Here is a 12,829-nt window from a genome sequence, read left to right as displayed (position 1 = left end):
TATAATATTCAAACCGACATATGAATGAGTAAAAAAGAACACAGTTAAGTATCATAACTTATATTTCATTATAAGTCTATTACCCATGTCTCTTACCTCTTCAACTATCCAATAAAAAATATATATAAATACAGAAGGAAAATGATCTCTAAATTTACCTTGCTGTAACTTTGCACTTTTTGCTGAGCGACAAATATTTTAACTTCTTGCCCAGAGCTTCATTTACACATCTGCTCCTGAGCACATTCACTCACACAAAAACTGTGATTGCCAGAGCAATCGTGCTTACAGCCTGGGTATAGAATAATCTTCCATTTATGACTTGCCTATGCACAGAGGTTTAAGTGCTCCAATACAGGCAGGATTTAACAGGCATCTCACTTCTCATCAGGGAATTAATCAGGACAGATGATGGTAAGGCAGGCATTTAATAGGCAGATAACAGTCATGATGTTTGCACACATAAAGAGATAGTACCTGATGGCCCTGACCTGTACAGTGGGACAGAAGTCAAAGGTTTGTGTAAACTTATTAGAGATGAGAATGGAATAAAACAAATAAATTATCTGTGTGATTAAGTCGCCCGGTGAAGGAGAGTGTTCACATGAGGCCATTGCTTTAAAGAAGTCTTGGCTCTATCACAGTTAGGAACTGCAACTCTGGGCACCTCCATGTTTTCCATAGAGTTTCTTGTGTCGCCAGTTCCCTGCTGCTCATGTGCCATTAATTCACCAGTGGGATGCACAGCTTTGATCTCAAGGATGCTTCCATTTTATTTAACTCAATTAGGGTTCAAATAAGTCTCAGCATATTTACAAATCCTTTCTTGTGCTGAGTGTCCACACGGCTATGCAAGGAACTAATGTATCTAACCTTTCATGCCTAAGTGATGGGAATACTTGGCAGCATTCTTTGCATAAATCTGAAGTATGCACTAGAACAATATGTTAATTCCATTTTATGATTGCTGGCAAATGCAAGACAGCAATACACCTATATTCATACCAGAACATACATTAATAAACTTAATGAGCATTTTAAGAATCTCAGATGATTCAAAACAAAACAATATAAAGTGTTTTTTTTATGATTTTCAAGAATGATAATTATTTTATCATTCTGAACTGAGTTCATAACTGAACTCTGTCTCAGTTCAACTTCTCTAACTAAATAAAAAGCCCTAGCTGTACAATAAACTTCAGAATATAAAAGGTGTATTCAATTTCAAACATATCTCCTGTTTACCAGAAGTTGACTTAATTATATTTCAGGAAAAAATTGTTTAAATCTGCTTGATTAGTTTATAAGAAGGTACTAAAGTAAGTCTACAAAATACAGATGCATCTTTGATTACAAACCAACATGACAAGATGATTTTCATTATTAGTAACAGTGAACCTGAGCATTTTTATTCTTACTGTGCTAAAGTCTGTGATTTCCTGTAGTGTGTTTTTGATTCCTAAGGGGTATTTGATGGAGGGTGTGGGAACAAGCCGTTACAAAATCTGTGACTGGTCTAGCATCCAAGGCTGAAAATGCCTGAGGACTCGGTATTCTCAGCAGAACTACCAGTGTTTCATGTGAAGACAAGAATTTTTATCCTGTCTTAACTATTGGTGGTAAAGATCTGCAATCTGCTAGTGGAGACTCTTGCAGAATAATTTGCTGATACTTAAGTTTAACTCTGAAGTGCTTGTGTAATAGAGTGATGTTTAACCATACAGCATGAGATCTGCAGAATAAAAGTTTCAACTAAGAAAAAGACAAATGGGTGACTACAGAGAAGTGCAATTATTCATAATTGCAAAATTATGAAAATTTTACTGGAGAGTGCATTAGCTTCTGAACAATTAAAAAAAACTTGTCATGGAAGTGTAAGATTAGGTCTTAACTAGGTTAATTTACATGGCATTTGTTTGTTTCACTCCTCGGTATACTCTAAAGCATAGGATTTGTAACAGGTCTATTAATCAAAGTGATGGAAGAATAAAATATTCCCACTTAGCCAGGAAGGCATCAAGTCAGTATCAAAATCACAACATTTTAATTTAAAGCTGTCTATCTGGACTTTGGAAATGTTTAGACTATGTAACCAAAAGTTAGAAACCAAACATTTGAACTAAGCTGATAAAAAGTGACCATTAATTGAGGCTGAAGTCAACAATCTGGCACTGAAGAAATTTCTAGGCCCCTGAGCCAAAAGTCTGAAGTAAGATTAAGTTTGTAATAATTCATCATCAATTCAGGATGAGATAAGCTCCTTGAAGGAAGCCAAACGTGGGTAATACAGGGGACTACAGGCAGTCTGTACAATAGACATTAACTTTTCTTCTGAGAGGGAGGCTAATGGTTCAGCTAATTTAGGACTGGTTTTTTAGAACAGTATTAACAGTGATTTAGGGCTGAGGCTACTGGCTATTATTATTGTCGAAGATTTATATAGACATGCCAGCTATCAAACCCAGCTGTTGGACCAGCTGGGATAGGCAGTGTACTTGCACATATTAGTGCCAGCACTTGCTCCACTGACCTCAGTCTAAACCCCAGTGGTTTATTACTACAGGAGATGTACAAACAGCCTCAGTTATAAAGTGATAAACACAAGCGAGATGCTCTAGTTCACAGCCACCCAGCAAGCAGCAAAGGGCTCAAAACCAGGCTATGAACAAAGCATGCTCTGTTGAGCACTGCGGATTTTCAAGGGACAGCCTGTGGCTGCTGGAGGTCTGCAAGGCCCACAGAAGTGGGTGGGAAAAGCAAAGTGCCTCTATGGCTACTTTTGCCTTACACAATGGTTCCCAGTTTCTTTTATCCACCTAGTGTCCTTCAAAAGCTTCTTGAAAAGAACAGTTGTGCATAGGATAGATGTAGGAGGGGAGCTGAAGTGAGGTATTTTCCCTTGTTTTTTTTTCACGTGCCAAAAGGAGCCCTTGAGCGAGAGTAAAACGTTGCCGATGTGTTACTAATATAACCTGTGTGTGTGGTACACTGGTACATCCTCCTGCTTCTCTCCTGCAGACTGTGGAGAGAACTGCTGGCTGGGCCTGAGCAGGTGCTTCTTGTAGCCTTGCTGGGAGGATGTACTGAACTGGAGGGTGGGACCAAGAGTGTCCTGTGCTCATTACAGATCCTTGCAGCTCCTGGGAAATGCAAGCACTGGGCAGTAACAGCAGCTGGCAGGGAGGACACGTGAGAGGCAGCTGGAGAGAGACAGACACAGGTCAGGAATGGGGAGGGGGAGACTGCTGGATGAAACATCCGCTTTTGCCAGAGTCAGGATCTGTGATAGTGCTCTTGCAACACACTGCACAAACTGGGCTGCAGTGAGGTCTGCAACCTGGCATCCCCACTGGAACTCTCCCACCGGGAATGGGACATGCACTCCTCCTGCCCTCTTGCATGTCTACACCTGACTGTTCTGAACGCAGCCTTGGTATTATAGACAACATCATTCAGAGAAATAGTTATTCACCACACTGTGTCATTTCTCATTCCTCACACAACACTCGTGCACAGTCTGTATCACGATGCCTCTTTTGCGACACATGCTCTGCACTAACAGAAACTGCTGCCAGAAAAGGAAAACCCATGACATTTTTTGGTTATGAATACCCTGTCTCATGTCTCCTGGTGATAAAATGCTCCTGCCATATCCCTGGCTTGCTCTGTAGATGGCAGTGTGCAGTTACTTTCTGTGGTATATTTACACACTAGCTGCTTTCTTGACATTTGCTGGAAAACTACTTCACTCAGTAAACACTGGAAACGATAACATCGAAGACTATATTTAAACACTATAAACTTCATATCTGAAATAGGAGTATTTGTTAAGTGTTTGCTGTAAACTTTAGAGTATCATAAATCCACTTGTTTTTATAGGTCAGATCCCAAAAGAAATCTAAGCAAAGAGTCCCAAAAGAAATCTAAGCAAAGAGACTGAAATGTAGATAAGCAAAAGAAAATTTCCTCAGGCTGTTGTATATAAGAATAATAAGTAATACTTAGAACTAAAGTTATTAATTCCCCAAACACATGACTACATTCAGTCTACATGAATACTTTAAGTCAAATTCAAAAGCTAAATATTTTAAGTCACTGTTACCGGTCTCAAAAATAACTAATGTGTTCACCAAAACATTTTATGAATCTCCTCATAGTTCTTTAAAGTTTTAGTCTTATTTTAGTGTCCTACATGGCAGAGTATAGCCTGTACATGTTTTCCTACACAATTCTTCCTTGAGTAACAATCAGGCTTCACAATTGCATTGATTCTTACATGGTGGTAATGCTCTAAAGCGCAAAGGGTGAAATGACTTTGTGCGGACCCTGCTGCTTGTGTCAGAGAATCATAGAATCATAAAATGGGTTGGGTTGGAAAGGACTTTAAAGGTCATCTCATTCCAAACCCCCTGCCATAGGCAGGGACACTTTTCATTAGATCAGGTTGCTTAAAGCCCTGTCCAAGCTGACACTGAACTCTTCCAGGAATGGAGCATCCACAGCTTCTCTTGGCAACCTTTTCCAGCACCTCAGCACCCTTACAGTAAAGAGTTTCTTCCAAATAGCTAATCTAAACCTCTCCTTGTTTAGGTCAAAACTTTTGCTGCTTGTCCTGTCACTATTTGCTTGTGAAAAAAGTCCCTCTCCAGCTTTCTTGCAGGCCCCCTTTAGGTAATGGAAAATGCTACAGGGTGTCCCTGGAACCTACTCGTCTCCAGGCTAAACAATCCCAGCTCTCTCAGCCTGTCCTCATGGAGCTCCATTCCTCTGATCACCTTTGTGGCTCTCCTCTTGACTTGTTCCAACAGGTCTCTGTCTTTCTTATGCTGGGGGGCCAATAGCTGGACATAGCACTGCAGGTGGGGTCTCAAAAGAGCAGAGCAGAGGGGCAGAATCACCTCCCTTGCCCTGCTGGCCATACTGCTTTTGATGCAGCCCAGGATGTTTTTAGCCTTTTGGGTTACAAGAACACATTACCATCACATATCTACCTTTTCCTGAATGTCGCTGATATACAGTTGAAGCCAGGAAGGTTTGACCTGAATTTTGTTCCTTAAAGCTGGGCTTCAGGATTGGCACCTGATAACTAAAACTAAGCATGTAGGTGAGCATGAAATACGGCTTTGTTCCTTCCCAAAAGTTTTATCTCCCAAGAAGGAAAACTGGTGTGGAGACCAAGATAGGAAATGATAAAGTGTGCATGGGGCTGTCTGGCTTGAGCAGAAGTCACTCCTCAGCTCATCCAGGAGCCCCTAAGAAGGCACTAGGTCCAATGTTGCTGGGCAAGTGCTTTGCTCTTCATTGCAGCAGAGAGATAAGCAGAGTGGATATCAGATGGGATGGATATACATCCCAATAGTGGCTGCCTGCTAAAAGTTCTTCAGCTAAAATCTTCTCTGTTTGGTTAACCACTGCAAACCAACTCAATCCTTCTCAAGCTGAGGCCCCAGCAGCAGCAGTAGGTTTGTGTTAGTGACCCTGAGTTCACCAACACTCACAGTTACTCACAGTTACTGCATTTGCTTCCAAAGATGGAGGTGCAAGAGGTCCAGACCCCTCAGGGAGCAGACAGTGTTTGAAAGCCACTACTTGCTAAACAGCAGTGACAGAAGAATTGCTCACAGACATTGTGCCAGGGGGCACTGGGAGGCAGCCCATCTTGCAGGCACCTTCAGTAGGGGAAAGGCTCATGCCTGGCACCTGTTTGTGTGAAGGAAGATACCATGGGAAGCACACACAGGAGCCTGTTATGTCATCTCTCCAGCTAAGGCAAGGGAGATGAAGAGGTTGCTGACTGAAGAGGTTGCTCCATGTAGAACCGTGGTGAGACACAAATGCAGACTCTGCCTGGCACCACTGCATCATGATTGTGGTTATAGCAGCAGCCAGTTTGTAAATCACGGACTTGTTTGGCTGTCTCATGGGATCTGTCTTCAAACAGAGAGTTTGGAGACTTGTGACAAGACCTGAGTGAATCAGGTGAGTAGGTAACCAAGCTATATTTTGGCTGGGGTGGAGTTAATTTCTTCAGAGTAGCCAGTATAGAACTGTGTTTTGGATTTGGACTAAGAACATTGTGAGGGAGTGGCTGCAAGGAGCTGAACTGCAGCTGGGGTTAAACCATCACAGCAACACAAAGGCAAATGAAATGCTGTGCCTGCAAAGAGACACATTCATACTTCTATTTAGACACTTAACAGGACTTTCAGTCCACAGTATTATTCCAGAGAAAAGGATAGCCCAGTGAAGACATCTGCTTAATGTTCAGGTGCCATCAAAAAATTACCAGCAAAATATTTTCAAAAGTGTATCAGTGTGCCTGCTCTAGGCTTTGAGTTAAAGCCAGTCCCCAGTTATTACTGATCCAAAGTTTAAAATGACTATATATTGGTCTCACTAGATAAGACCTCTTTCTGGCACACAAATCTTGTTTGGATAAAATTTAGGACAGTTTACTTCAGCACAGGATCCCCAAATATTTCCTCTGTGCACATCCTGCTCAGCCAGATAGCCTGTGCCTAACAGCCTGCTGACTGCATGGAGAGGTGAAGGTGGCACTGCTGCAGGGCTTCTTACCTCCCCTGAAGCAGTTCTGGATGGCCACAGAGATGAGACTGGGTGAGACTGGATCCATCTTGCTCAGATCTGGAAATGCAGCATATCAGGAGCGGCAAGCACTTGAGCACAGCAACTCTGCAGCTACTCAAAACGGTGCCAAAGTGACCCAGTCCCTGACTTGCCCTGGGAGATGAGGTAGAGCTCTTCCTTAAATCCTACTTACCTGCAGTCAGAACAAAGAATATGGGTCTCAGTCTTTAATCTCATCTAATCTGTCATTCACTGATTACATTATCATAAATATAAAACTAATTTATGTTGCCAAATGCTAATTTCTTCAGACCTGAAATGTCTTAAATTCTTTGGGAAGTCTGTTGTTTGTAGGAACTGTTTAAGAGGCCATTCCGCAGACAAGATAAATTCAATGAATGGAAAACCCCACAACAATCTGTTATAAACATACAATGATATCAACACAAACCTGGATGGGTGGTCCTGGATGGGTGAAATGTAGCCTGAGGAAGATGGTGTTGAGGACCTGAGCCAGAGGAATTGAGGGCTCCTATGTTCAAAGAAGTAGAATTTCACTCTGTTTTTTGCATTGGAGAGCTGGTATTTAATGCTCACAATAAATTTTTAGCAGCAATAATATAAGAATTTTTTAAGATTCCTGTTTGTACCATTAAAATATTTAATAAAATTACCTCTTTGGCTGCTGATTCAAGTTTAAGGGACCAGTTTAATTTACCAGGTTTAGTTCTACAAAGGAATTACTCTTTTAAATCCAGAGGCTCCACTGCCTCTTAGTTGTGTGCAGCTTTCATGTGTAATAAGCAAACAACTAGTGCTAGATATTAATATATCCTACAAAACAAGCTCTCCCTTAGTTCTTTGAAGGATGTATCCTACTTAAGGCTAAAGGTACTCCATAATGTGTTAATTTGGAGATTTCTTTGTGCAATTATTTGACAGTTATTCTCATACTTTAATTTCATAATAACAAAAAAGGAAAATGCATATATTTAAACTTAGGCATATGTTTATTAGGCACTCAGTTAAGGATTAAAACAGTGCCCTCATATGCAGCAATATTTATTTTGGAGAAAAAGAAAAATGTTGTCTTCATTCTGTGGTAAAACCACATTTTCTTTCTACACTTTTCTACACTCAAATATCATGTTCTCTCACATCCTTTCACCTTTTTTTGGTCATTAATTCTGTTTCGAGGAAAAAGAAATGCACATTCTACTACAGAGCAAAGCAGGTCTGATGCTGTCCGACTCTGCTTTCCATCTGACCTTTCTGTTGCAATATTCATTAATGTGACTGTTTGGGGGATTAGGGAATTGCCTGGCAATAGCAAACCAAGCTTTCCACCTCTAGCTGGTAAGCTTGGTACTGTTTAATAATGACTGCAGCAGTTAAGATTATTAGGAAGTATGGTTATTTACTTGCAATAACTCATTTTTTTCTCAGCAAGTTACAGAGAAGGAGCTCTGTACCAAATCACGATTGATTAACAGTTTTCAGGTAAAACAGTAGTCAAAATGTGGCCATTTTTCAATCTTTTTTTGGCTGTCAAAACATTTCCCCATGTTCAGTGCTTTGAAAACAGCTGTTAGAAATACAAAAACCCAGTCATTTTTCTACTTTATTTTTTACTTTTTATTTCGGGCTTTATTAGCTCTTGCTCTACTAGTGGTTGATGTAACTACATACTGAGCTTTTTTTTAGAATCAAGAATTGTTGCTTGGAGAATTTGTTTCTGAATTCCAAAGCACAGGAACTTCTGGTTTAAAAGTAAAATTAAACACTTCTTCAGAAAACCTAGCTCGGTAGCCATAAGACAGACTATTTTAGCCACACCTGGAGTGAAGAAAGGATAACTGCACATCATGTAAGATCAGAAATTCCTATCTATTCTAGACATCTGTCCCTGCTCTGTGTTTAGAGCTGTTAGGAGTAGAAAAGAAGGATGGAGAGCATTGCTGTGGTTGTACAGAGGGGATACATTCAGCACATGTGAGTTATGAACGTAACACAACCAAATCATCTTTCAGGACATGGTCTCTGTAGAGCTCAGAAGTAAGGCAAGAGTGATCTTCTAAAGGGTAGATGGGGATAGCTGGGATAAAATGTTCCTCAAATAGGGAAGCTACATTGCTGGCTTAAAAATATCTTCTACTCTTGCTGTCTTAGGAGGAGAATGAGGTTTGATCCTAACTGCTCTACCTAGCAGTGCTACAGACTCCAGATAAGGAACCATTATGGTGACATGTGTGCACACAGATCAAGATACCAGTGATCAAACATTCTGCTTCTTGAGTGAGCCCTAAGGCACTTATGATTAATCTCACTTACTTTGACAGTCATGAGGCTGAGATAACCTGACTTCTATGTTTTTCTCCACAAACTCTAACCAGCTTTCTCAGTGGTTACTGTGGGCAAGAGTAAGTGGTGCTGCCTTTAACAGCTGGCTTATGTAACCTTACCACTCAAATATTCCTGAGAGACTTCAGAAAATATGGTGATATTCCTGACTGGGGTGGAAAACCATGCAATAAGCAGACAGGAATAAATCATGTGCGGGAATAAATCATAAAATGTTGGCTGTCAGAGCTGCAACCTCCAACCCAAACTAGAAAAGTACAAAAGAATACTGAAAAAGAAGCAAAGAAAAAAAAAAAAAAAAGAAGAAAAGCATCACATTTCCCCTTGATTCAGTCATCCAAAATGCACTTTATGGGCTTCAAGGGCCTGTTTTAATTTGCTGATGTAGGCAATAGGATGAGGCTTTGCAGCCAGAGAAGGAGCAGAGATGCAGCGTGGGACATGGGCCTAATTCTGGGGCATCTCGCAGCACTCCTGCCAGCCTTCCCAGTCTGGGACACATGTGTGGCCTGGCAGGTGGCAGGGATGTTTGTGGCCTGGCAGGTGGCTCTCCCAGCAGGACAGCTGCAGGAAGGGCATTCTCACAACCAGCCAAGACTAAGGATATCATTTGAGAAATCAGCATACAGGATTTTATTCAACACAGTCTTTATATGCACAATGAAGCAAATCACGGAGCTCAAGAACTAGCAATTTAGGTGGCAAAATCTTTTGGTTTTATTTTAAAGGGAAATCTGCTTGCATAAGGCTGTTTTTAGAAGCTGGTACCTCAATTTGGCCTTTTTTACCCTTTGAAATCCAAGACAAAATTTAATGAAAAGCTGGGGTGAAATGACTGATCCTGCAAGATATGACTACCAGAAAAGATATGAGCTGAGCCTATCTGTCATTGCCCTAGTCAAGACAGAACTCTGACATTATTTAGGAATGTTTGGGAGATTTTGTCTCTGCTTGGACTCTATTAGCTAATCCAAAGTTCTGTGACTTTCCCTTACATTGCTAGTACCTGCCTGAAGTGATATTAGGATTTACTCTCATGGTAGAGCTTCATGGGTCACTGCCTTGCTTTGTAGTCTGAAAGAATGCCAAAAATATAATTGTGAAATCAGGGGAAAAAACCAAGAAAAAAAGCCCAAATCCAGAAAATGGAATGTAGCAAAATAATTATTAGGAAATATGAATATGTTTAAGAAAATTTTAATACCTGTTTTTGCAATTGATCTATTTGGCAGTAGTAAGGTAATTACTGTGTGCAGGGAGCCAATTATTTCAGAAGTCATTTAAGAAAAATTGTTTGATCTTGCATAGAAGCAGATGAGGAGTGCTATAATGTGTTCTCCCTGTAGGTTTTCTATGGAGACAGTAAAAAAAGCCTGGTAGATAATAACACCTTAAAATACAATTAAGTATCTTTTCTCCCTACTATATGACTGATCTCCCCTTGATTAATTTTAATACTGAGCTTTATAAACAACAACAATCAGAACTACACGAGCTTTTAAAAACAATGTTTCTCATTCAAAATGAATGTGATGTAACTAAGTTTATGACACATCACCTGGAAGCTGGAAGGTTTTGGCTGGGAATAAATAATAAGCAAAGTCAGCACTGGTACTTTGCAGGAACATCACCCAGCAAAAGCCAGTCTAAAAGCAAGCTACTCAGAGCCACCCAATGTCCTCAAATCCAATCCATTCATGACATCCAATGTCATCCTACATCCTGCAGATGCAGGATGATCAGCAACAGTCAACATGATAGTATTTTCCTGTATTCTTAATTATTTGTGGATTTAGTTTAAATCCACAAAAGCAAATGGCAAACGGCAAAAATCAATGCAAATGAATCTTCTAGCATGTCAAACTGTACCTTTGCAGAAAAGGGAGCAGAACAAAGGTTTTTACTGTCTAGGTCAGAACAATCCAGTTCACCTCCACTACAGTCACATCACATTCTGCAGGCTGTATCAATATTTTAGAGAAAGGAAAAAGATCAAAGAAGTAATTTAAGACTTCAGCAGTTTATAGGAAAACTCATGTATCTTCAAAGCTTTCCAGGCTGCCAATGTTTGCAGGATCAGTCCTGAAATCTGCCACTGACTTATTTGGCAAAAGGGAGATAAATCCACTTGTGTGATTGAAATGCCATTTGGCCACACAAAAGTAAACCAACCACACACACACTTGCAAACTCATACTTAAGAAACTCTTCAAAGAATTTTCTTGCAGGATGGAGAAATTTGTGACTCAAATAAAGAGAAGGTTAATTTTGCCCATTTGCAGGAGACTCTGTACAGGTGCCATCAACAGAGGGGAGCAGAGAATAGCCTCTGCCTAAAGGAACACTAAGACAAACATTTGTATTAACAATCCAAGCACTAGAGATGGAACAAACAAGGAGAAATAAATGCAAGTCAAAGTCTTCCCAATGTCTGTGAGCTGGGAACCTCCTCAGTGCCTCCACCCAGAACTCTGTCACTGCATTTCCTATGGTAGCTTAGGAGCTGAAATATCTCTGTATCTCAGAAGGCTTTTTTCAGACCACTTTTTTTTTTTGGAAGCTGATGAATTAATTAACAAAATCATCATATGAGCTCTGAGATATTTACTCATTGACTCCTACCAAATGAGGCTTTCCTGCAAACTTGAGAGGATGGCTCTGTTGTCTCTCTTTCCTCTGCACCTGAGACAGCTAAGTGCACCATGAAGACCTTACTGAGTTCCTGCTCCAAGCCTCATCCTGGTCAACACAGAGATTCCTTTTGACCTTCCTGGAAGCTGGATTAGGCCTTTAAAAGTCATACATTTTAAAACATTCCATGAAGGTTATGTTTGCTTTAAAACCACGGTGAAGTAAATGCAAAACTGTATTAATATTTAACATTGGCTTATAAAAACTAGGAACTTGTAGTCAGGACAGCTGGTAAAAGTCTAATCAACATCATCATTTCAAAATGAAAATGCAGAGGACAAAATATCACATTTTCACTTTCAGAATCTATTTGTTTTTCTTTTATATCTTCTATAGCCATATCTGTTAAATAGCCATGAAAAATATTTTTAATTTATGCAATTTTTAAATTTGCTTTTTTGATTTGTTGGTACTGGTTATACATACAGAAATCAAAACAGGAAAAAGGGTCAGAGGGAAAAAAAAAGACTAGATTAGTTAAAAGAAAAAAACCCTACAAATATAGTGCTTGTGGACTGTATTTAGGAGTTGGCCAGAAGTCTAATGTCTTGATAGATGGTTCTAAGCGCACAGTTTTATTGCTGGTACACAGCACACTTTGTTCCTTTTGTTTGACTAAACTTGCCAACTTTGGAAATTAGTGACATGGGCATTCAAAATGTTGGACAAGTGGTCAGACTCTGATATACATATTCATATCCCAGCGGTAAATGATGTCAGGAAGTTTCAGATGCAGAAAAAATGCATTCTTTTGTCCAGCACATCTTTAATGTAAGTTTCATAAGTACTTTCACCGTTCAAGCAAGAGTGCCTCTTAGATAGCACACAGGGGAGACATCATTTAAAGAAATGTTTCTTTGCTTGAACCAGAAGTCCAAATCTGCTCAGTTCATTTAAAATGTTTTTTTCCTCTAGAATAAATGAATAAGCAGTTCTTTTTGTGGTTTTTGCTTGGTGACTTGCTATTATTCTTCTAGCAGAAAAAGGATTGGATTCTTATATGAACAGATGTGTTCCTCCTCCCTAGCCCCACACCCATTCTCTCCCTTTGGAAAATAGAGGTGACGGGCCTGGTGTTTGACTAAAAGAGGCTGTAAATCTTCTGGGGATATGCTGTTATATCTTTGCACGTAAAAAGTGTGGAGGAAGGGAAACAGGTTAAAAAGCAAAAAGTCTTTGTAATAAATCA

The sequence above is a fragment of the Vidua chalybeata genome, chromosome 4 (genome assembly GCF_026979565.1).
Source record: "Vidua chalybeata isolate OUT-0048 chromosome 4, bVidCha1 merged haplotype, whole genome shotgun sequence".
NCBI classification, from domain to species: domain Eukaryota; kingdom Metazoa; phylum Chordata; class Aves; order Passeriformes; family Viduidae; genus Vidua; species Vidua chalybeata.
Note: the sequence above shows the minus strand (reverse complement) of the source record.